Here is a 25,994-nt window from a genome sequence, read left to right as displayed (position 1 = left end):
TTGCTAGATTTAGTCTTCTAATACTGTTTAGGCTTTTTGTACCTACGTTCAGGAATAAAATTGGTCTGTAATTGTTTTTGTCAAACTCTTGGTGTTTTTTTTTTTTCTTCTTTTCTTGATTCTGGAGTTGAGGTTACATTAGCCTTAGAGAGTTGATTGGAAGTGTTCTCCCATTTACTTTGCCAGAAGATTTTGGTAATGTTAAAATTACTTGTTCCTTGAAAGACCTGAAGCCTTGCCTCCAGAATGGATTTGTGTTTATTTCCACTGAGAACAAAGCAGCACTACCCAAGGTCCTAACACAGTATTCCAATGGCTGTGCTTAATCAACATTTCTATCTCAGGGCAGCCTTACTTTTCAGTTTGTTTACTGCTCATAGCGAGGTGCCCACTTTGGCTTTGGCTTGTTGTTTGGTCTTAAAGATTTTCTGTAACTTTAAATTCATTTTTGTGTGCACTAGAAAAATATATATAATTTGTAATTTATGCAGGACTTAGTTGTATTTTAGTGAAAGGATCCCTTGCCACACTGTCAGAGAGAGATTCAGCAGTTTTAATTTAATAATAAACAGTGTCTTGTCATGAAAGAAGTACTAAGTTTGGAGTTAGATAAGGCTAAGTTAAAATTATGGATCTGTCACTTAAATGATCATGTGATTTTGATGAAGTCTGAACTTTCCTGAGGCTATCTCCTCTTTAAACTAGAGATATTAACCCCTACTTTATATGGCTGTTCAAACATATATAACAGAATATCACTGACATTTACTGAACACCAAGAGCCAGACACTGTGCTAAGTCCTTATAGGTATTAACCCACTTAATATTCACAATAGCCCTCTGAGGTAGTATTATTATCATCTCCTTTTCAAAGTTGTGTAAAAGTAGAAGATGTTAAGTAATTTGCCCCAGGTCATAAAACTAATAACTAAAAGAGATGAGATTCAAACCTAAAGTCCTTTTCTGTTGTTAAAAAATACTGTTATGATTTGTAGCATTAGATCATTTAAGTTATGTTAAAAGTCTACCATAGTACCTGGCACACAATAAGTACTTTCAAATAATAGCTAAATTTTTATAATAATAATAATTGTTACAGTGAAAGAATTTATAAGGCAAATGGATAAACAAACAGAATACACTCGCACACAGGGTACTACTCATTAAAAGCAATAAAATACTGACACAGTTCTACATAGAAGAGTCTCAAGGGCATGATGCTACATGAAAGAAGTCAGACTCAAAATGGTTGCATACCATATAATTTTATACGATGCTTTGGGGGAAAAGCAAAACTATTAAAACAGATAAGTGGTTGGTATAGCTGAGCGTGGAAGAGAGGACTAACTAAAAACAGGCATGAAAAAACATTTTGGGATGATGAGATTAGTTCATAGCTTAATTGTATGTTTGCCAAAATTCACAGAACTATATACCTAAGAATGGTGAATTTTGCTTTATGTTAATTTTATCTCAATAAGCAATATACAGAAATAAAAAAAACAGGTAGGAATTTTTCCCCTGAAAGAGTATTTTAAACTATATTCATGACAAGCTTTTGTTTCTGATTAACATAACAGAGTTATGCCATTAATTTATTTTTAAAGTCTACTGATTTTAAAATATACAGTGTATTGTTAATTGCGAAATATATATCCGTGGAACAGCAATAAGAGTTCCTCGTCAATCCTCTGGGAATGAAGGAAAGCAATTAAGAAAGGGGGCTTGCTAGTTTCAAACTGTCAAGGGATGCTTAATATGCTTCTTTAGATTTTCTATTCCTTTTTCTTTCTACACTCTTTAAGAAATAGATTACAAGATACTTTCTGGCAAGAAGTACTTGCTATAAGACCAAAAGAAATGTAACTCTACAGTTACATGTTATGCAATGACAAAATTATACTTGTCAAAGCAAAAACTTCAAGAAATAAACCATATTGTAATTCAAAATGGAAGAGTGGAAAATGTGATGTTAGTAAAATATATAGATCCAAAGTGGATTTTCCCATAAAGAATATTAAATGTGAAATGGCTCAAGCTGAGTTAGAAGGATTACTTAATTTCTTTCAATTATGCTTTAAAATTAGAAACAGATTCTATTATGAAGAGTAACTAAATAAAATGGAATTTGGAGGAAAACAGCCTATTAGTAATAAGAGAATCTGACTTAAAGCAGGTAAAGTCAAAATTTCTAAAAGTACAATATACTCAACTATGTGATAGCTTTGATTATGAGGAAGAAACATTTCCAGCCTCCCCTTTCCTGCAAAAGGGGAATGTTGACTTTGGAATTAGATGGTAGTAGGGAATAGAATAGAAAATGTCTACCATGTCAAAAAACAAAACTTGTTGTTTCACACTGTTGTAGGAAGCAACTTTATTTAAAAAAATCGCCTGAAGGTTTTCCATTTTGTCTGTGAAAGCAGCAAAAAATAGAGAGAATTCTCATTCTACAAGATTATCAGAGACCGAAATCAACCTTCTGAGTTCCCAGGAAGTCTATTTTCAAATAGTTTTTAGTCTGCTTTTACAGAATGGACTTTGTTTTTGAATTTGGATGGTGACAATCAGTATATTATCTAGAGTCAATCAAAATCTTTACTCTCCTAAGGTGACTACTTGACTACCTTGTGTTAAATAGGTCACAACCTCAGCAAAGTCTTGTAGGTAATTACCACAGCATATTGTTTTCTTCCTAGAATTTAAAAACAAAATAAAATGACAACAACAAAAAATCTGTATTTTCTTTCTTCCAATAGCACAAAAAAGCTACGGGAATAGCAAAAGCCAATCCTACTGCCTGTACTTAAAAAAAAAAGAAAAAGAAAAAGAAAAAAGCAGTGATGCAGACATTCTACAGTTTTTCTTACATCTGTTAGATTGAGGTGAGGATAAGATCTGTTGTAATTTTAAATTAGCACAGTATCTCAAGTACAACTGTGACTTTTATAAAACTAGCATTGGTTTACTGATTAAGGTGGTAGTTACCTTTCAGCCTAGTTTTTCTATTTTTGTTAAATGGTGATGAATGGAAGTAATTTCTTGTCTAGAGACAAGCAAACCAAATAATTTCAGAATGACTGAAGTTTTCAGGGTTAGGCTGCCATGGATAGAAACCAGAGAGATAGAGACAGAATAAGACTATATTTTGTTAACAGAGTAGCCAATAGACACAACTTATGAAAAATCCTTGAAAATTAATGGAAAGGTATATGTATATGTAAACAAATAAAAATATCTGGATATCTGATTACAAAATAAGAGATAAATATATTTTTAGAATACCCACAGAATCTCTTGTTTTACAGTAAAATGAAAAGTAGAAATTATAAAATATTTAAAACAAATCTATAAATGACTATCAGCTCACATATTCCTCCTAGAGGTTACCATACTATTATCTTGATTACTATGCTCATAGGAATAATGATAGAAAAGATCTACTAAACTATGTGCCATCTATCATTTAAGCATAATTATTGTGCATATGAATAAAACATTTTTAGAGTTTTATCAATAGGAAAGCTCTCTCGGACCACTGATGTAAACAAACAAAACAAACAGAATATTGCCATCTCTCTAAATGAAGTCTAATATCTCTTTCAGTTCTATTTCTATTTGCATGTAGAGCGAAGGTTTTTAGACTGTTATGGGAGGCAATTATCTCAGAAACCCCTGTGCCAAAATAATAAGCGAAGTGAGACCTCGAACTGGCTGAGTTTGCAAACCTATTTTTAACTGAGGTGTACACATGGTTCAATTTACCAAGTGTCTGGGCCTGAAGCCAGAGAGATCTGGGGAGGGGTTGTGAGCTTTGTGGTTCTCAGGTGAGCTGGAGATGCCGAAGAGGGAAGCAAGTGTTGGGACTCCACGGGAAGCCAAGTGAATATGGATAAAACATTATTTAAAAATTTTATTTTTAACTGAGGTGTACACATGGTTCAATTTACCAAGTGTCTGGGCCTGAAGCCCGAGAGATCTGGGGGGGGGTGGGGAGGCTTTAAAAGTCTGATAATGCCGAATGCTGTGAAAGATATGAGAATGAAAATCTCAGTATCTACTGATCAGCTAATCCACCATCCTTGGCTCTGGAAGAACAACTAAAATCAACAGCTGCCATTTTCCTTTTACCTTTTTGTCAGCCTTGGATAAACCAATTGTCCTTTATATGATAATTTATTTGTTTTTCCCTCTTTGTTCTTACAGCCAAATCACTGATACCTGATGCATGTCATAGTAAATCCTCACTTGATTTATAAGACCTTTTCTATACCATTCTCTCTCTCAGATACTTAAATCCACTTTGAAAATAAATTTCAAAACTCATTCAAATTCTGTCCAGTCTGCAAAATGTCTATGGGTCCCAAACTCAGTATCAGATGTTCTGCTCAGTCATCCTTACTACTTGTACTTTTCAATTTTGACAAAAGAACACAGAAACATGACTTCTCTTTATTTTTCACTTGTCTAAAAACTTCTAGGCAAAATCCTAATTAATCCATATATACTGGAAAAAAGAGAAAAACTGTTGCCTTACTTTTATTACAATTTGAGGGGCTGGTTATTATTTGCATAACTAGAATAAATAACTTCTCTTTGCTAACTGATTAAACTATGGCACCGTTGAGATGCTTTAATCAAAATTTCCATGCAATAACTTCTCTAAAACATTCAGCTACTGGCAATGACAGGATATAATAATTATACTTTTGTAACACTGGAATATTCCTTTACTTTATTCATAGTAAATATGATATTAGTCTTCCCAAGAATGTTTCATAGCCTTAAACTCTTATTTGATAAATATGACTAATCAAAATTTTAAAAATCAATGAAAATTTTTTTAGAGCTTAATATTTCTTAAAATGAAATATACGTTTCCGAATACAGTTTTGTATTACAAAACACCATGCATTTTTTGTTTCTGCATTTTTGCATTCTCTTCCTTGCTTGGAAAACTATTATTTTGACTTCAAGCCTCAGTTCTGATCCTCTAAGTAGCTTTATAGAACCTGATCAGCCAGAGTTAATGTTCCATCCCTGTACTCCCACTCCCCTTCCCGCATCCCTCCAATAGGGCTCTTGATGTATCATAATTATTACTTTTTGTGTTTGTCTCTAGCACGAAATGTTGAATACCTCAGTATATTCATTTCCTAAGACTGCTACAACAAATTAGCATATACTTGGTGACTAAAAAAAACCACACATTTAGTTTCTCACAGTTCTGGACCTAGATGACCAAAATCAGTATCAGTGGTCCAAAATCAAGAGGTTGGCAGGGCTGGGCTTCCTCCATACCCACTAGGGAAGAATCTGTCCCTTGCTTCTTCTAGCTTCTGGTGACTGCAGTATCCCCTGGCCTGGAGCCACATCAATCCGATCTCTGCCTCCACTGTCACCTTGCCTTCTTTCTCCTCTTCTGTCTGTGTCAGATCTCCCTGTACCTCCATCTTATAAGGAAACATGCAGTTGCATTTGGGTCCACCTCTATATTCCTAAAAATCCTAAAATAATCTCAGGAACCTTAACATGATCACATCTACAAAGTTTTTTGTCATATGTGGTAACATTCACATGTTCCAGGGATTAGGATGCAGACATCTTAGGGAGCAATTAATTATTCTGCTTACCATACTCCATGAGAGGGAGGTATCTTATTCATGTTAATACCTTCAGTCCTTAGCATATTACCTGGCACAGAGTAGATGCTATGCAATTGTGGAATAAACAAATACATACATAATTTTGCTGAGGTTTTAACTACATATAAAGTCATGAAAAATTATGAGTTTACAGTGTTCAGTAGAATTCAGTATTGAGAAAAACTGACTAGAGGCTTTAACAGGCTATTAGTAATGTTTTTAGTGGCCATATATAGTGAATAACTGAATTTGTTTTGTAATTAGGTCCCCATTCAATGTCTAACAATATTCAAGAATTATGCGGACATCGAATAAGGAAAAAATTCTCCAGGCAGCACGATTTGCACATAATTAAGTGACTGTTAAGTGTGAAAGTATCGAATATATAGTAAAATTTAAAAAATTTACCAGGACAGGCTCATTATTTTTTCAATTAAACATATAATTCACATATTTACAGTTATTTTTTTAAAGGATTGTTTTATTCAAAAATCATACTAGACAATGAAATACTCACCAACATTTGGTGACATTTTGGCTTAACTTATTCATGAGCAATGAGGGATAGTATCACAACATAACTTTTTTGCATCTTGTTCATGGTTGATAAACGTCTTGACAGAGGCCATTCTTCAGGGATTAGCACATCTCTGCAATTATGTTCCTATTTATATTTCACAATTCTAGTTAATGCTGTGAAATAAGCCGTCCATACCTGTGCCTGTAAGGTGGACAGATCTAACTCACCTGGATACTTTATGAGATGTCAAGTTGTTTGTATGTTTGTTCTCTAAAATGTACTTGAGATTAACAGCAATTTGAAAAATAAAAAAGTTAACAAATTAACCTTATTAATAAATATATATTGTGGCATATAAGACTACCAAAAAAATTCAGTCTAAGTTTTTCTATATTATTAACATTAAATGTTTTCATGAAGGATGAAGAACCTAAAAGCTCTGATAACACCTATTGTCAAAAGAGTTGGAGATTTTCTTGATGTAGTCTGTCTGCTATTCCAAAATATCTGATGAAATTTGTGGCGAATTTTGCAACTCTAAAAAAATGAAGTGAAACTGATATTATTGTAGTCATAATGCTCAAAGCATTTATTATTTTATTAATAGACAACACTATTTATTAAAAGCTGTTACCTATATCATTTAAATTACTATTTCTATTGGGGCACAGAGAATGCAGACTATTAATAAATAACAATTTCACTAACAATTAGAACTTTTTATAAAATCAAATGGTTTTCTTTCATTAGATCATGTTTTACCTAAAAACAGAGTTAAAAGACAATTATCAAAGTATAGATTACATTACTTTTACCACTCTATTAGAGCAAGGGATATGATTTACTTATCAGGCTGAAACGGGTTTTTTTAAAATATGTCTAACATGTGCTTTGATTATGCTTTTTAACCCATTTCTCATTTGCCCCAAGAATACTCTCCAGTGGAGCAGCATTTACCCCAAGATAATTCATGGATTACAGTCCTAACCTTATCCCCAAAATTTGCCACAAAATATCTTGCTTTTATTATTATTTTCTCATTGCTCTAGTATATCGATAGTCTTTGGAAACAAATGACATCATTCTATTTATAGCATTCTGTTTTTAGTACTGGTATTTCCACTTATAAAATATAGTAATTCTTGATTGCTGAAAATGTCAAATCCTAGAAAACATAGCATTTCTATGCGTGATATTAAATTAACGTTGGCGGCAAGCTGCACTTTTTTTTCTAAATGAGAAAAGGGTTAAAGAAATATACATTAAAGTAACATTTACTAAAGAAAAAGTCTACAGTGTTACAGATTTTATAGTATAAAAAGGAGATATCTGGAACGAGGATGTGATTAAATAATAAATAATACTGAAGAATAAGATTTTCTTATATTCTTGTCTGAATTTAAGATGTCTAGCAATCCTCTACTCATAAGTATCAGTAACAAATAATATACAGAAACTACTATCCTTATGAAACATATTTTAGTGAAAAAGAGAGATAAAAAGTGTACAGCCATGCTACCCTGAACAAGCCTGATCTTGGTCTGATCTCGGAAGCTAAGCAGGGTTGGGCCTAGTTAGTACTTGGATGGGAGACCACCTAGAAAGACCAAGTGCTGTAAGCGTAAAAAATAAAAAAAATAAGGGTTTGTAAGCCGATAAGGTCCTTGCAATCAGTGAGATCAACCAAGGGTTGCCTCACCAAAAACAACAACAAAATAAATAAATTTCACGTAATATTTTAGTAAAATTTCGTATAATATTTAAAATTTTCTTCCATTCCATGGAGAAAATTTAAAAAGGCACTAGACTGGGAGTAGAATGGTAGTATAATATTAAATCGTAGGATCAAAATGATTTTACTAAGAAGTTGAAATATGAGCTAAGATACAAAAGAGGAGCAAGTCAATATCTAAAGAAAGAACATTTTAAGCAGAGGAATGTTTGTGCAAAAGCAGGATTATAACTGATGAGTATGAAGAATATGCAGGAAGCTGGTGTATATGGAGCAGGGTGAGCAAGTGGGAGAAGAATAGATAAGCTAAGAGAGGTAAATTGCGCAGATAGGTAAACACTGGGGGAGTAGCAACCTCACATAAATATCCTGCAACAGTAGACTTATTGCATGCATCATAGGAAATCTTTACAATGAGATACTTTGGAGCCTTTACCAACAATGGGTTAGATCTAAATGTGTTCATATTAAAAGATCTCCATGGACAGGTAAGAACTGTGCATATACCATGATCCCATTTGTGTACATTAACATATGGTTTTTTATGTCTGAAAAAAATGTTTTCCAAAAGGATACATAAGAAAGAGTTAATAGCAACCTTTAGAGAAAAGATTCAGAGGTGGGATGGAGTATGAGAGGCTTTTATTGTTCATTTTCTACTTTCCTGTACTATTTTTCAACCATCTCTATACATCATTTTACTTTAAAAAGACAAGGAAAGAGTTATTTGTATATCTGCGGCATTGTCTTTTCAGTCAAACCTCTTCAGAAACATGTAAGAATTTTGCCTTTTGCCCTTTGGATGCCATCTCAGCATCCTGAAATGAATTTTGCAAGTATTTTGTTTCCTAATTTCCTTTCTCAAGCTTATTTCAATGATTTTACTAAGTCATGACAATTTCACTAAGAAAAATCAGTTCCTCAATTTGAGCCTCTTGGCTACCTAGCAACCACATCAATCTTAACACTTCTATTCCCATAACTTCTCCATTGTGACTTTGTACCAAACAACTAGAATCACATATGTGACTACATCCCCTCTTCCATCCTGCAGATAAGCTATGTCCTCCATCAGCCAGAAATGCAGTTCCTGTTCTTCTCAGAAAAACAAAGATGCAAGACTCCCTTCCTACATAAAGACTCTCTGAATTCATTTCCAACTTGTTTTTATCACTCAAAACTTCCAAACATAATTTATCTTGTATTAATCATATGCAGGTATCAATTCTGTTTTACATTAAGCATGTACTCTGTAAGAACAGGGGCCGAGGTTTTCCTTTCTTTCGTATCTTCCTATCTTGATCTCATATGATGCTCCCCATATAATAGATATTCTATCCATGGAACCTATGAATCTTACCAGCTTTTGTATATTGTGAGTAGAGAATTGCTAGACATCTAACTTAATTTTATTAATTTGTATTGCTTAGAAAATAAGTCTATAAAAACATAGGGAATGAGGAAGTCTAGAACGGACATAAAAATACCTCAAATCCCTTGTGTTGAATTCTGTGGGTTTTTCTGTTCTTCTTTCATTCCACTCTCTAAGATAACCTTTTACTACTGCAGGGGCTGGAAAGCTGAAAACTGTATTTCCCAGTCCCCTCTGTAAAACTATTGAGATATCTGGAAGTTGAAAAAGAGGCAGAGAACACCTTCTTGAATCATTTTAGTATCCCCACATTAAGCAAAGTCTTGATGCAGAATAAGAGGCTTTTCTGTAGCAGATTCCTAGCCTATTTTCCAGCTCTCTGTGTCAAGAGGCAGTTGTGACAGAGGTGGTGGCCCGGATATATGTTCCCATGGCCATCTGCCAATTTTGAAGCTATCATGCAGAGGAGCTTCCCGGCAACTATATGAGAGTTACATTAGTGGCTTCTTGTGTTCTGATGCAGCCTGGAGCAGATGATTCTAGAGCCTAGTCCAGGCTTTCCAACTTTATGAGCACCTAATGCCATATGTGTATTAATTGTCTGTTGATGGCTGACACAATAGAAATTTACTCGCTTACAGTTCACAAGTCTGAAATAAATCTTACATGGTACTGCTAAAATAAACCTGCTCAAATCAAGGTATTGTGCTCTCTCCAGAGGCTCTAAAATAAATTCATTTCCTTGCATTTTCCAGTGTCTGCAGCTATATATCTTACATTACCTGGCTCATGTCTCCTTCCTGTATTTTCAAAGTCGGCAGCTTAGTATTTTCTCTAGCTCTGCTTCCATCACATAGTCTCTTTCTCTTCTGTCTGAAATCTCTCTCTTCCTCTTTCTAATGAAGACACTTGTAATTGCATTTAGGGCTCATCTCGATAATCCAGGATAATGTTTTCATCTCAATATCCTTAATTACAGCAGCAAAACCCATTTACCATATAAAGTAACATTCATAGGTTCCAGGGGTTAGGCCCTGGATACCTTTGGGAACTATTTGGCCTGCCCCCAAGCCTTCCTCTTTCACATGTTACTGTATAGAGGAACATATTCTCAGATTCCAGGCATTAGGAAGTTGACATCTTGGAGGGATGGGGGAGAGGAGGCATTATTCTGCCTGCAACAGAGAGGTGCATAAAATAAAACTGAAAACATGATAGAAAACTAATGAAACTCTCCAGGCTGCCAGGAAGACTTTTTTCTTTATCATCTTCTCCGCATCTGGCCCATTCTTCCTATTTAACTCTGCCTCCTCCTCTCCTAGATAAACCTGCTAGAGCCAATCAAGCCTCAACAAGTGACCAAACTGCCTCCTTGCCTTTGGTCATCTTGCTCTTCTAGGTGGAATGGCCTCCTCCTTCCTCTTGATACAGCTTTCATCCTCCCTCATTATTGCAGCGATCAACAGAAATCCTTCTTACTCCTTAAAATTTTCTCCCATCACTTCAGCTGAAAGGGAGTTTGGGGATCCTGTTGCCTTTACCATCATAAGATTTATGAATGTGTACAGTTATCTTCACATCTGACCACAACTTTATCCCTAGCAGGAATTTTTAAGCTCCCAGAGGTCAGATACTCTATTAGTTAATTATTTGTAGTTAATTATTTGTCATTCTTGAATATACCAGAAGAAAATTCACACTAAGCTTAAAAAATATGTCTATTTTTTTAAACAATGATTTTTAAAATTGAGATATAATTGACATAAAACATTGTGTAAGTTTGATGTGTACAAGAAGTTGGTTTGATGCATTTATATATTAGAATGTCTAATTTTTATGTCTAGAACATGTGTCTTTTTTCTTTAAATTTCCTGACAAAATTTGTTCTGAAATTCTTATTAATTTCTTATGCTTGCACTTTCTATTTAGACCAGTCATCAATTGTAGAGAGATGAAAATAGATGGTATGTAAAAATTCCTTTTTTTCCTAAATCTTTAATCCATTTATGGGAAGGGCCCAAAATAATTCTTCATGTTCAAAAAGCATATGAAAATCACATTCCTATAAATATTAATAAAAGTAGCTTAACAGAGTCCAGTGAAAATTTCAGTTTTGATATTTCAATGTTTGTGATTGCCATGAATAATAGCCTTATCAGAATGGCAAATTATATTTTCTATGGATAATATTCTCTAAAGATTTGATCCTTGCTGTGCAATATATGAAAAGGATGGTTCACATATGATGAATTCTCACACATCAAACTTTGGAAAACTCTAGTATTGGGATAAAAAATATTAGATGATGGAAATAATTATGAATCAAGACTAAATTGCACAAAAATTTAATGATTATGAAAATTTTAAATTTAATGAATACTTGTGGATTATACAAGGAGTAAATGTTAGTTTGAATCATTTCCTTTATAAAATAAAATTATGATTATATTTACTGTTATTTTAAGTTTAGAAGATATTTGATAAGAATCTTCTTTTATTAGGTAAGAATGTGACAAATATCACAGGTACTTATATTTTCTTAGACTATAAAGAATAAATACTTTCAAAGAGAGCTTTTGAATTAAGGACAAAAAACATATTCAAAAGTGTGGAGGACTCTTGGCATTGACCTTTCAAAGAAAACCAAGAAACTATTTTGTAAATGCTTGTGTGTGTAATGTGCTGTTGAGTCAGCTCTGACTCCTGGCAACCTTATGAAGGAATGCTGTCCACATGTCCTGTCTTCAACAGCCCTGCTCAGCTCCTGCAGACTCATGCCTATATCTTCTGTTATGGAGTCAATCCATCTCACATTTGGTCTTTCTCTTTTCCTGCTGCCTTCTATTTTTCCCAGCATTACGGTCTTTTACAAATGCCTATATCCATGTATTAAACAAGATTTGCATTTTCTCCAAAATATAAATGGTTAAAAGTGGCCTATTTCTGTAATATGATATTAACTTATTCCCAGACACATATTTTTTCAAATATCTCACACATATACTATTTCCTTCCATGTGTCTATGCTTCTATCCATTCACCTATCTGTGATCTTTATATCTATTATATTAAAAGAAATAGACTGCTCACAATGAGTCAATGCTTTTACTCACTGGACTCAAACTTCATTTTATTGGTGGAACTCTTTCTTCAAACAAAAGCTTGTATAAATCATCTAACAAAATATTATAAAGCTGAACTGCTTTGGAATGAAAGAGAGAAGGTAGGAGGAAGACTCATTTACCACCCGTTTCCTTGGTCCTCCAAAATACAGTTGACAAATTTTGGGGGCTTTATAAAACATAGTTGGAAAAAGGGGAATATATAATATAATTTAATGAGACACAGAGTATATATCGCATGCTTCACAAAGACTTTCTTCACAAATGTTAAAATATAAGGTTCAATCACTTAGTGTTATTTGTGCTGGAATTTTCTATCTGGAATTCCATATGGTTCTAGACAGCTAATCTTTTGCAGTGTGTATATTTAGTAAAGAGCTGTATATATAACCACGAAATGCCTCCTGGCTTTCACCTTACTTTTGCAGTTCTTTCTCAATCTTCCCACTACACGCTACATTTCAATTAAAAAAGAACTGCTAATGGCAGCAGGTTTTATTAATCAGAATAATACTTGGTTATGGAAGTGACTGATACTAAATAAATTCTGATTAATTTTTATTAGATAATTTCTCACCTATAGATGTAAACTGTCAGCCTGTCTGGTGTCTATTAGTTAAACTTTGACATATATATATGTACATATATGTATATACATATATTCTTGTTTTTTCATTGTACACAAATTGAAAGAAAAAGATTTTCCATTTCTTTGTTGTGTGTTGGACTATGTAGGAAATGTTTGTGGACAATTCAAAAAAAGAGGAACAAAGTTCCTGTGGATGTTTTGTGTATCCTGGCATTTGTGTTGATAGTTAAAGTTCACTTCCAAATAAATAAAACTCCCATGATCATAGATTTGATGTGTGTCCAATTTGAATTTTGGTATAAAGCTTCCCGATAGTCACAATTGAGTATGCCCTCCACCCTGGTCTATGACACTCTGCTTATGATTCTCTTGAAACATTTTTAAAAGCTCTCTTTACAGTTTTTTTAAAACATAAATCCTGTTTTACCTTAAAAGTATAGATTTTGTGCATTTGTTTATCCCTTTGCTAAATTATAAGTATATTCAGGGAGCTACATTAGGGAAAGCTGGTAGCCCTTTGGTGTTTAACGTAGCGTGAAATCTTTCAGAACTGTTTGTGAAAGGGCCACAGATAGAAATATTACCTATTCTCTACAACTCCTCCCCTGGCCCCAAACCCCAAACAACTGTCGGAAACAATGTATAAATTTTTAGGACAAATGAGTAAACATTACTAGTTTGGATTAAAGAAATTAAAAATCCCATCCGAATTCCCTAAACACTTTTAGAATTCTTCTATTAGTAAGAAAAGTATGCTATATTGAAATATTTTAGGAAAAATTTTTGTACCTTTTTTCAATAATTGGTCATAGAGCTCTAAGTCTAGTCTCCAGAGGCTAGAATACATGACAAAGAAAGGGAGTGAAGGTGAGTGTGCTCTCCCTCTGGCATAGTAAAAGCCTTGTATCCCAAATACAAGCAATTCTGACTAGGTACTCTCACAGCAATGAGTAAAGTCTGACTGAAGAGCTGAACATTGAAATACTATGAGTTATAAAATTTCCCTTCCTCCTTTCCCTCTTTTTTTGGTGTGTTCTGTTCTTTGTTCTGTATTTTATGCCACATGAAGGAAAAAAGGAAGCCACAATGATGAGTCAGGGTTTTCATCCTCTCTAATAAAGATGCTGCCCCAGCTAAAGCCCTTCAGTGATGCAGATTCCTATTTCCTAATCAGTCCTTTCATAGAGCTGGTGAGGGATACTGACGTGCGCCTTTGCCTGCATCATCCACATTCCATCAATGCCATGTATCACTTAATTCAAAACTCCCGAACTATGCAAAGTATCAAACAACAATGGCTGGGAACTATGTCATTGCATTTCTATGATACTGACACTCCCTGTTGATTATAAAATTATTCTTGTAACATAAAATCTTAATCATTTGGCACTTAAAAAGCCAATCTTAAGAGAAGAGTCCACAATGTTAAGAGATTTACTTGATTACTTGAATGTTTTAGGTTTGGCCCCTCTTTAAAATGTGCTATAAACTCTAACATGGGAATTCAATACTGATCTGTGATTTCATGTACTAAAATGTTTTTCTTTTGTCTAAAAGGAGATGAACATAGAAAAGACTAATTAATCTTGAGTAAATTTTAATGTGATGACACATTCTATGGTTTTTAATAACTATTCATTTTCCTATTTCTTGATCTTCATGAATATTTATTGATAGATATATAAGCACTAATTATTCATCAGTCTACATAGGTTTCATACAACACTTGATGAGGACCACATGGTTTCTGCTCACTATGAATTTGCAATCTTCAGGAGAAAATTCACTAGAATGTTCAGGGATGAAATTTTTGGTATGGTTAATAGTTTTAGCTATTTTTTTTCTGGATAACTGAGTCCTAATTAAAATGATGTCACCTCATTTTGGCAAAATATATCCTTCTATTTTCCTGACTTAATTAATAGAGACTGTAGATCAAAATTTAACACTTCTTTAAGTAATCACCTTGAGAATCAGTTCTCATTGTCTTGTGATTCTGAAGAAGTAATCTGAAAAATTTTGGACATTTTTATTTAACAAAATAAAAGAATCTTTCTCTTTTTTAATTAATTCTGCTTGAATTTCTAATTATTGAAGCCTTGTATAATTAAGCTGTAGCTACATTCAGGAAGTATAACATTCAAAAGAGTCCATAGTGCTGGGTCACAAAAATGGAGATGATGATTCCCTGAGATCTCTGGGTAACCTAGAAAAAGCCCCTTGACTCCTCTGTCCAACCTCTGCTTTTTAAAATGGCATCAACAATAAATCTATACTACATACTCCACAGGACTATTGTAAGGGTAAAATAACAACAACAACAACAACAACAACAACAATAATAATATAAACATATGGAACATAAATAAAAGTAGGTTAATATTTTATTTTTATAAATTAGAATAATATGTTACAGTATAGGCCCTACTAGCCAAGTATTTTACAACAATTTATTTGAATTGATATTTCCCAATGAAATGGCTAGGTTGCTTTGTTTACTGAGGCTAAATTATGATGGATTCCCCCATTGCTGAATATATTGTTTACTGAGGCTAAATTATGATGGATCCCCCCATTGCTTTACTTTGGTGTTCTCTGGCAAATCTGGGTTAATTTCTCCAGAAAAACCAACTTTGAAAACATATTATATATATTATGCTAAAAACTATAAACAATAAGGCAATAAGACACTATTTTATAAAATTAGAGACATGCATGTGAGTATATGTTTTTGATTTCTTACTATGACCTTATCTCAGAATATCTTGTATTGGCTGTTTTCTAAAATATTCTTATACTGATAGTTTTATGTTTAACAATTTATTAACTCATATTTGAGAATAGGCTTTTTTGTGTATGATTTTAGTTAGCAATGTTTTACTGCTGCAGACATATACCTTAACAGTTATGGTAGCCAAAGCCATAACTGTAAATTCTGTTTTGCACAGTAAATTTTTTTTCCCAGGATAAACTGATTACGGAGTAATCCAATTTATAGCATTTTGTTAATTTTTGAATAGGCAACACATGTACTTGGTACAAAAATTTTAATGGTACAAAATGGTACATGAGAAATAGCTCTTTCATCCATTCTTATACCTCTTTAGCTAATAGATATCTCTGCTATCAATTTCTCAGCCATATTTCCAGAGATGATTCTAATGAAACAATATTAATGCTTTCCGATCTATATATTAACCCAGTCTAAGTTAATATGGTGGGCCACGGAATAGGACACAGTTTTCCAAAGAATATAAGTCCTTCGAAATGTTCTATCTAAAAGAGTTTAGTTACCCAATCATTTGAGAAATACAATATATTCTTAACTCCATTTCGAGATTTAAATTAATATCTTAAAAACGGTTGAGTTTTTCAGGCAAAAAATGTGTCTAACTTTGTTTAACTTCGCATTTTCTAAACGTATTTTCCACAGAACACTTCTTCTTCCCCTTCAAGAAAACTAATAAGCAGCCTGTAAAATTAATTTGTTAGGTAGAACTAAAGAAATCTGAATACACTATGAACTTTGTTGTAACAAGTTATCAATATTGCTTTCTTAACTATAATAAATGTACCATACTAAAGCAAGATGTGAATAACAAGGGAAGCTAAGTGTGGTATATACAGAAATACTCTATATTATCATAATTTTTCTGTAAATCTAAAACTGTTATAAAAAATAAAGTCTATCATAAAAAAAGTTAATTTGGGAACTGCAAATGGAACATGAAACAACAGTAATAGGTGGTTACGAAACCCAATTTCTTAGCTCTAAAGAGTCGCTGCTGGAAAGTCCTGTTCAGCTCAGTATAGTTTTTTCAATTGCAAAATGATGACTAGGGTTTATTTAACAAATAAACCTTATTTGTTAATGTTCACAACATATGAATGAGTTAGTATTAGTCTGTTTCTGTGTTTAGTTTTTCATCCAAAAATTCAACTTTCATTTGATAATTCAATTTAACAAATACTTTCAGATATATCATACAAACCAATTTGAGTCTTTAAAAAAAAGTTAAAGCTTTTTTCTGAAGCAGAAAAAATATTATTCCTAGAGTCTTATCTAAGTATCGATTTATGCAAAAATTGATAGTTTTGTGAAAATTTTATAGAAGCAAGGCAAAGATAAATATCCTCCAGAAATTATCTAAATAAATACATATTTAGGAGGGCATTCAACTCTTGATTACCTGGTAGAGGATAACTAAAGTAACAATATGTCATAGAGAGTGTATCTGTGAAGAAATTAAAGTTACTATAAATCTAGATAACATCTACGTTCCAAAAGATATTTGTAGTAACGAACAGATGGTACAGAGCTGACTACGGTAACCTGACAGCCTAGGCCCTATCCCTCAGCCCATACAACAGTACTTGTGGTATATTCTAAATCTGTAGAGCAAGGACTTTGGTTGAAGTTAGGTAAGGGTAGCGATGAAAGAGAAAGGAGGTATGCGTCTGCTTAACTCAAGTCCCATGAATACAAGGGATCTTTACTAAGATGTAAACAGCCTTGTATTTTTTTGACAGACAATTTATGTGGTCTTAAATAAAAGATGTACTTGTATTACTTTTACACTTTTAGATAACATCTGTGAACTGTGTTCTGAAATACTAGATTATTAATAAATTAATATTGTGTCATATTGCTATTAGTTTTGTAGTTTCATTATAACCACAATTCTTGGCAATCTGTAGTTTCCTTTCTATCTATTCATCACCTCAATTGTGCCAGTTAATCAAGGGTGACTATAGTTGAGTTCAAAGTAATTAGTTTTACTATATTCACAGATTATTTCCTTATTGGTCATGGGTCATCTGTAAATATTATCAAAATTTTCCTTAATTATATTTATAACCATTTTGAACTTGAAATTGCACTCATTTGAATCATTACCTAAAATCCTTCATTCTTAAACAGTTTACTCCACATAGTATTAACTAAATATAAGTAGGCTTTGTGGTATTCTTTGTCTCTCTAAATGAATTTTCTATTGTCATTTGCAGGTTTTTTGCTAGATTATACTTGCTTTTTACAAGTTATTGCAGTATAAAATTAAGAATATTTTAGTTTTATAAAAGATTTGCCGTAAAAGTAATCTCTCTTTTATAATTTGGAAGTAATGTAAATTATTGCTGTTACTTATTTTTCTTATACTTTATTATACTACCACAATTATAATTAAAGCTCGCTCATAATATATTTATGTGACGTCTCCTATACTATATATTAATTGCTCTTATAAAGCATGGTTTTGCTTTAATATTACCCACAATGAGATGTAGTTGAAAACTTTCTTTATATATGAATACAATTTCCCTCATTTTCCTTTATTGCTAGGGACACAGTATGGTATAGAGCATGGGTTTGAAATTATTATTACCCAAGTTTGGCTCCCTTCTTTACCACTTATTTATTATCTGTGACTCTGTGTGTCTTCTCATGGATAAAATGGGGATAAAAATACTATCTCATAGAATTAGTGGAAGGTTTAACTGAGGAAATATAGGTAAAGCACTTTGAAAAATTGTTACTAGAAATTTATGTGTCAAAATAAGCTTTCTTCTTGCCAGCTAATTAAATGTACTCATAAAGTTATTCTACTTATACCTTTAGTACAATTCTTGCTAAATTTTAGCTTCTGAATTTGAATCCTTATTTGCAAGATTTGAAATGCTAGGTGCCTACATAATATCTGTTGCTTAAAAGAACTGAAAATGCTGGGGGTGTGGGGAGAGCGCAGCGCGCGTACAGTCATGATTTTTCCTTAATATCACCGGAGAGCTGGTAAAGTATTAAGGAACTATTAGATGAAAATCAAAGGGGAAGCAGGTCCCTAGAGAGGTAAGGGGCATTGAAGTCCCCTCCCTCACCCTTTAACTTGAGGACATTTACTGGAATTTAGTGAACTAAAACTGCAGCTTTCATGGCACTGTGGTGCATAGGTGAGAAGAAAGGAAGCTCGAGGCTTGCCCAGAGGGGAGACCCTCCTCCATGGACAGAATCACTCAGCAACCACAAAGCTGCCCTTGGGTATACCTGCAGTCCAAATTAAGGTGATTTGGGTAGTTAAAAGAAAAAAAAAGCCCTTGACGATGGATGTGTTAACTCAATGGTGGGAATACTTTCACGGAGTATCAAATTATCATGTTGTACACTTTAACTATATTACAATTTGATTTGTACTTAATTACAAATTTGATTTGTACTCACTTATACTTCAATAAGGCTGAAAATAAACAAACAAATAGAACACCTCAAACCATGTAGTTTAAAGTGGTCAAAGATCAGTAGTACCCCTACGTGCCAAAAGCAATGACAAATATTTTTTAGGGAAAACACCATACACTAGGCCTCAAAAAAATTCCCACAAGAAATTTTTCAAGAAAAATAAGTATCACAAGTAAATCAATATTCATAACAAAACAAGGCTCATAAGTGAGAAGAGTAGAAACAGGGCAACAGAAACTGGTTGTGAAGATTTCAAATGTTATGACAAACAAGACAAGAATAAAATAATGCTTTTCAAGAAATAAATACACTTAGGAATAATAACAGGAAATTATAAAGATTGACAAAGCAGATCTGAACAATAACCATGTACAATTTCTAGAAATAAAAAATATAAAACTTGAAATTCAAAATTAAATGGCTGGCTTAACAGAGATTAGTCTCTCATACCTGAAGGGAGAATCAGTACACTGAAAAATAGGCTAGAAGAAATTATGCAGAATTCAGCAAAGAAAGTCAAAGTAATAGGAAAGAGGTTTAGAGACATGGAAAATTGAGTGAGGTGGTCTAACCTAAGTGTAATTTGAACTCCAAAAGGAAGGGACAGAGAGAATGGGGCAGAAGAGATATCTGATGAAATAACAGCAGAAATTTTCAGAAATAATGAAAGTGACCAATCTCTGTTTGTAAAAATCACAAGCAAAATAACCAAAAAGAAATTCACACTTGGTTGTATCATTGTGAAACTGCAGAAAACCAAAAAGACAAAGAAGCAATATTAAAAGCAGCCAGTGAGAAAAGGTAGATTATGTACCAAAAAGTGATTGTTGAGACTGTCAGCAAATTCTCAACTTTCTGTGAAACTAAAATTTTGGCATGACAAAAGAAAATAATTGCTAACCCAAAATTCTAGCTCGGCTCCAACAGAATTTTTTCAAGAACAAAAGTTAAATACAATCAATCCTAGTACAACATGGATGTGAACTATATGGGTCCTACTTATATATGGATTTTTTTCTCAATAATATAAATGTATTTTCTCTTTCTTATGATTTTCTTTATCACGTTTTCTTTTCTCTAGTTTACTTTATTGTAAGAATGCAATGTATAATAAATACATAAAACATAAAATTCATGTTAATTGACTATTTATGTTATTGGCAAGGCTTCCAGTCAACAGTAGGCTATTACTAGTTAACTGGAGGAGTCAAAAGATACTCAGATTTTCGACTGTGCATTGCTCAAGAGTCAACTATAAAGATATTTTCAAACCACTAAAAATTGAGAAAGTTTGCCTGTAGTAGAGCTTCATTAAAAGAAATTCTGAAGAATGAATTTCAGATGAATGGAAAATAATAATCCCAGACAGTATGTCTAAAATGCAAGGAAATCCATAAAATGCAAGGAGATCCATAAAATGCATAAATTTGTAGCTAAATTTAAATGAGCACTGACTTTATATACAAAATAATAATGTCTTTTTTTAAAAAAAAGACAGAATTAAACTATCCCCAAATATACAAGGATAACATGTAAAATTAGTGAGCTATTTGAAATTAAATAAATTTAAAGGAATTAAAGTTTAAAGAAATTAATGTCTTCTAAATCACTTGTCTGACAGGAGCAAATGAGTACTTGATTGACTTTATACTTTCATAAGTTAAGAAAGCATGTTAGAATTTTAGAGTAGCTACTAAAAAAAGAGAAACAGTATATTTCCTCCAAAATAGTAAAAGATAAAAGACAAAAACTATCAGATGGGAATAAAAAAACCCCAGCTAAATGCAATATAACCAAGAGACTTCCAAAATGTAACAAGGATAGAAAAACATATACCAGGGAAATTCTAACCAAAAGAAACCTCATATGGTTATATTAATATCTTTTATTGAGATGAAAGCATTCCTAGAAATAGTTAGGGCTATTTTACAACAACAGATTCTTCTCTTCACGAAGATAAAACTATTTTATTTAATAATATAGCCTCAGATTGACAACTACAAGATAATAAGGACAAATTTATTATTGTAGTGGGAGATTTTAACACATCTTTTTTTTCACAGAATAAGTAGCGGAAAATGGGTATGAATATAAAAGATTTTAATAATAAGATTAACAGATATGACCCACTGAAAACACAGAGAACACTTTACCCAACAAATGCAGACATAATTTTTTTTTCCAATACATATAAAACATTTATGGTACCATAAGACAATTTTCAACAAACTTCAAAGAACTGAATTCATATGATATGTAATCTAAATTCTGCCACTTACTAGCTTTCTGATCTTGTTAAATTTCTTTAATCTCTCTTCCGGTCTCCTAAACTGCAAAATGGCATAATAATATGTAGTATACTAAAGCTTTGTAAACAGACAGAAAGAGATGATGCATTAAAAGATTCTACAATCAAAGAGAAAAAGTGAATTTTAAACTGAATGAATTTAAACAAGGAATAGCATGATTAGATATGTTTTAGAAATATAATTTTGGCAGCAAAGTAGAGAATGTCTTAGAGAAAGGGAAAACGGGGAGCAGGAAGATGCATTTGGAAGAAATAACAAATCGGATGAAAAATAATGATGGCTTGAAGAGGATGTGAAAGGACATGTCTTTACAGATATTCATGTTCTTATTTAACAATTTCAGTCCCAAAGAGAACTAACAGAAACTAGGTCCACTAAATACATGGTTATTACTTCAAAATTCTTTGCTAAAGCACATAATTTTTTCATTCCTTAAAAAAAAAAACCAATTTAAGAGCCAGTGTTTAAAGGCAAATATCTTTATGACCTATGAAGAAAAAAAACTGAGCTACGGTATCTTTATTTTGCATATGTATTTTTAATTAAGTTTATTTTTAAAGAATTTCATAATCAAATTCTTTAATGCTATCTAAAGTTTATAATCCTCACTGGTAGGTATTTCTTATTCACAACCACCCTCCGCTCCCCCGCCCCCCCAAAAAAACATAGGCTATCCTATTCCTGTTACCTGTTAACGGATACTTAAAAATACTTACAGATTCATGTATTTACTCAATAATCTTAGAAAACTCTAGAGAAAATGTTCCTAAGCATAGAGTGTTGAGGAAATTCCGTTAGAAAATTCAAATGAGACAAAGAATAAACAAAACTCTCTATTTTCTTTATAATTTTAATTTATAAGGAATTTGGCTAATATGAGATGCATGTAATTTAAATTTGAATGAGTGAAGTAAAAATTATTCTGCACAACACTTCTGTGCAGCACAAGCATTCTGTATGGAAGAGGTTCCTCCATAACTTGGTTTTGGTTTTTTGTTTTTTATCATTGACTCAAAGCCCACAAGTGGTATGAAGCATAATTTAAATTTAGGGAAAATAACACCTGGCTAGTGTAAATGATAGTAATAAGAGCAGCTATTGCAGGAAATGCCACAGTGGCATATCCTTGCCAAAAGAGTTTTTATTTCTCACAGTACCAATTCAGTTTTCATCTGCATGTCCTATTCAAGAGTGTCATAATTAAGGTGAAAGCAAATGAGGTGCATTCAAAGCAAAAGGGTGTGCTGAAATAAAGTGGTGGAATCAGATGACGACAGTAGGCAAAAGGGAAAATGTGACTTCAAGGAACTTCACGCCTTATCTCTCTCAAATCATTTTACAAATCTTCCAAACATTACATCAAGTAAAGCCAAATTCAAGAAAGATTTTTAATTTATATAATTTACACTTTGGCCTAATTCACTGGTGCTGCTACTTAGAAAAGAGAGCAGAGGAAGAAAAGGAGACCAACATCATCCTTATTTGCTACTTTTATCTCCCAATGGAAAGTGTCAAATTCTGTCTTGAACCTGACAACATATCATCCTTTTCTGCTCTCATCTGGATTACAACAGCCTCTTAAATGGCCTTTCAAAATTCCACTCTTGCCCACTTTCAATCAGTCTACCACAGAAACGAAAAAGTGATCTTTTCACAAGGTAAATCAAAAAATTAAATAACAAAATTCACTGATTAAAACCATGCAAAAGCTTCCCAAAACACATAGAATAAAATCCAACTCCCTTACTTTGGCCTCCAGGCTCTGCATGCTCTGGCTTCTTTCTAGCTCTCCAAACTACACTCAATCCCCTATAACCAACCATGTGTGTGTATGTGTGTGTTATTTCCTATGTATGTTACTGTCTACCTAACCATTCTAGGTTTCTTCTCACCTTAGAACCTTCTCTGAATAACAGATCGGGCGGGCAGAAAATCAGTAAGGATACAATGGACCTGAATAACAATATCATTCACCTTGCTTTCACTGACATTTATAAAATCCTCCATCTAACAGCAGGATACCCATTCTTCTCAAACTCACATAAAACAGTTACAAAGATAGATCACATGTGGGCCATAAACCACACCTTAACACTTTAAAAAAAATATAAATCAAACAAAGTATGTTCTTAAACCATAGTGGAAGTAAATAAGAAATCAATAACAGAAATTCTATAGCTGTAAAATCCTAAAATATTTAAAGATTAAACAACATACTTCTAAACACATAGGTCAAATAAGAAATCTCGAGAGAAATTTAAAAATATGTTGAAGCAAATGAAAATGCAAATACAAGTTATCAAAATTTGTGGACTACAGGAAAAGCAGTATTTAGAGGGAAATGTATAGCCTTGGATGCATATATTTGGAAAGAAGATCTAAAAATCAATAACCTAAGCTTCCATCTGAGAAAACTCGAGAAAGAAGAAAAATTTAAACCTAAAGTAAGCAGAAGAAATAATAAATATTAGAACAGAAATCAATGAAATTAAAAACAAGATAACAATAAATTCTACAAAACTAAACACTGTTTTTGAAAAGATAAATAAAATGTATTACATTAGACAATGTATTTGGAAGTGCCTTGTAAACTGTAAACACTTTATATAACACTGCATTTTTTCATTCATTTAAAATATGTTCAAATAAGAAAATTAAACATCTTAAAGAGGCACTTAATATATTACATATGGTCAAAACATTGATATCAATCCACGGTCTTTTGAATATTATATGGATGAGGATGTATCATGAAGATTTTATTATTCTATTTCTAGATATCTGTCTGCACTTCTGTTCTGCATCATTTATAACGTGAGCAAAGAAAACTGCATTATAACATGGTATTGGAAAGTTGTCATGCTGAAATCATCAAACGTCAACATTAATAAAATTTAACTCAGCTTTATTTTTCAACCCGTAGGATGAACATTTGTGGAATAAGGCATAGAGAACTGTGCTCTCTTCCCTTTGTTGCCCTAGGACCTTGAGTTGTAAATTGCTTGAAAATACAGATTTCCTTGTCAGATAGATAAGCTTTAGCCAATGATTTTACACCAAAGATTTTTTCTCTTTTTCTTATATTGTCCCTGAAACCTTATAAATGGTCAGAATACCAAGTTTACTACAGATCTTTTTAATATGTATGCCCTTCCTTTCCAATCTCCTTTCTAAGAACATGTTGACTAGAACTGTGAAAAGAGGGCAGGACAATGGGGGTGAAGAGTCAACAAAAATCTGCATTACTCCCTAGCGATATGTCTTAAAAATCCTAGATATGCAACATATATACCAATGAAATTTTAATCCTGCATAGGCCAGCCTGTAACACTGATGATCAATAAATTTATTATTGGTGGCAGGCTTTTACTGCTGATTACATCATTTGTCCAACTGTGACCAAGTACTGTCAATTTTACCTCTTTTACATAGTCTCTGTCCCATAATTTTCATCTAGTCTTCAACTATTTTAGGTGCTCAACTCTAGAACCTTGCATTATTGCAATGACCCTCTATTGTATACCTCTCTGCACATTCTTCCCTGTCTCAGTCTTCTCATATACTTACTGTTTCCAGCTTGTTAGTTAATGTGTCAACTCGCTAGGCTAGAGTACCCAATTATTTAATCAAATACTAATCTACGTGTTGCTCTGAAGGTATTCTGTAAATGTGGTTAACAACTGTAATCAGTTGACTTTCAGTAAAGGAGATTACTCTCAATAATATGGGTGGGCCTCATCCAACCTATTGAAGACCTCAGACAGAAAGGTTTCGCAGAAGGTAAAATTTTCTGTGTCAGGACTGCAGTAGTAACTTCTGCCTGAGTTTCCAGCCTACCTGCCTGCACTGCATATTTCATACTTGCCAGTCCCAATTGTGTCAACCCATTTCTTAAAATAAAGCACTTTATAAGGGGGAAAAAATGGCGTAGATGATAGAGGTCTGTTCATCCCTCTGGCGACCAAATCAAAGTGTGACTGAAACAAGGAGCAGCAGCAAGGAAAAATCTTCTGGAAGCTAGATGAACAAGCCATACATCTAGGTTGAAATCCAAGAATCACCCTGCAATGGCAGAAGGTAGGATGGGGCGAGGACAAAACTCATTCCACCTTTTCAAACCAGTGAGTGTTGACATTGTTGTAGATATTGAAGAATGAAGCCAGTGGTACACTAGCAGATAATCAAAAAATATCTGAAAAATATTAGATAAACATCTAAAAAAAAAAGGCACTTAATGTATTCAGTCTTTGAAGCAGAAAAATGTCAGGGAAAATAACGGCAACCATTTTTCAATAATACAACTCATATCTGTTTAATTTATAGTAAACATCAAAATTAACAAGAAATTGTGATGGTAGAACTGATTTTGATAGCAATATGTGTTCATTCAAACCTCACTGTCTGTTTCCACAATAGAGTGAAATTTGCTATCAGGAAGGCCTGTTTTAGAGTATACCATTCAGACATGGGTCT

At 32.9% G+C, this 25,994-nt stretch overlaps 1 protein-coding gene and 1 pseudogene across 4 annotated transcripts in view; one reads left to right on the top strand and one right to left on the bottom strand.

Moving 5' to 3' along the window:
- The window catches only part of XRCC4 (X-ray repair cross complementing 4), a 216,112-nt gene that overhangs the window by 19,430 nt on the left and 170,688 nt on the right, over positions 1 to 25,994 (bottom strand). The gene's annotated exons all lie outside the window — the stretch shown is intronic.
- Positions 7,668 to 7,787, top strand: LOC112480967 (annotated as a pseudogene).

The sequence above is a fragment of the Pteropus alecto genome, unplaced genomic scaffold (genome assembly GCF_000325575.1).
Source record: "Pteropus alecto unplaced genomic scaffold, ASM32557v1 scaffold20, whole genome shotgun sequence".
NCBI classification, from domain to species: Eukaryota; Metazoa; Chordata; class Mammalia; order Chiroptera; family Pteropodidae; genus Pteropus; species Pteropus alecto.
The sequence above is the reverse complement of the archived record's forward strand: the minus strand, read 5'-3'. Positions and strand labels throughout refer to the sequence as shown.